An 838-nucleotide genomic window follows, 5' to 3' on the forward strand; every position below is an offset into this window, starting at 1 on the left:
TCCTTCGACCATCCTCCCAATGCGTCAATGATGATGTTACATTGCTGTACCTTGTAACCAGGATGCTGTTGTTTCAACTCTAAAAGTAGTGGACTATACTTTATTGCCTTCTCTTCAACTTTCTTTGCACGATTATCAATCCAGGGGCAGCTCATTTCTACTGCCCAGACTTGCTTTGCCTTGTGGTCCACGAAACGAGCATCGATTCTATTAGCTCTAACATATGTGTGTTCTGCATATACCGCCACATCCCAAAAACTTTCCCTTCATCCGACTCATAGATAGGTTTTGGTTTCACAGGTGAATACCAAGGAGGAACACCTTCCACCAGCTTGAGATCTTTGCACTTCTCGAAGAATAATATCTTCAGAGCAGCATTGTGTCGGTCCAAATACTTTGATGGAGCAAGTGTACAACATCCTGACAAAATGTGGGGAAGTGTCTCTGCTTCTTTACCGCACAGCCCACAGCTTACGTCTCCCAGGGTTGTTTTGGTCTTTTGTGTTGTATACACTTTGATTGGCAAGAGTTGTTCATAGAGTTCGATCATACCTGCAACTGTATGGGTGGGTGCCGATGACAAATCCTTCATCCATGCAAAGCACGCATCTTGACTAAGTTCTTCATCTTTCCAACGCGATGTGAGCAACCGCCCATGTCAATTCTCTGCCTTTATGGTCTCCTGTAGCTTATCTATCATTGCACGCTTCAAGAGTTCTTTGATCGTTTCGGTGATAGGCCAGTTAACATTGGAAAGAGGGCTAGACCAGATTACAGGCAAGCGTTGAAGGTAGACCTTTGCTGCACTCACGAGAGCTAACTTCTCGTCCTGTTTCAC

The sequence above is a fragment of the Montipora foliosa genome, chromosome 3 (genome assembly GCF_036669935.1).
Source record: "Montipora foliosa isolate CH-2021 chromosome 3, ASM3666993v2, whole genome shotgun sequence".
NCBI lineage: Eukaryota > Metazoa > Cnidaria > Anthozoa > Scleractinia > Acroporidae > Montipora > Montipora foliosa.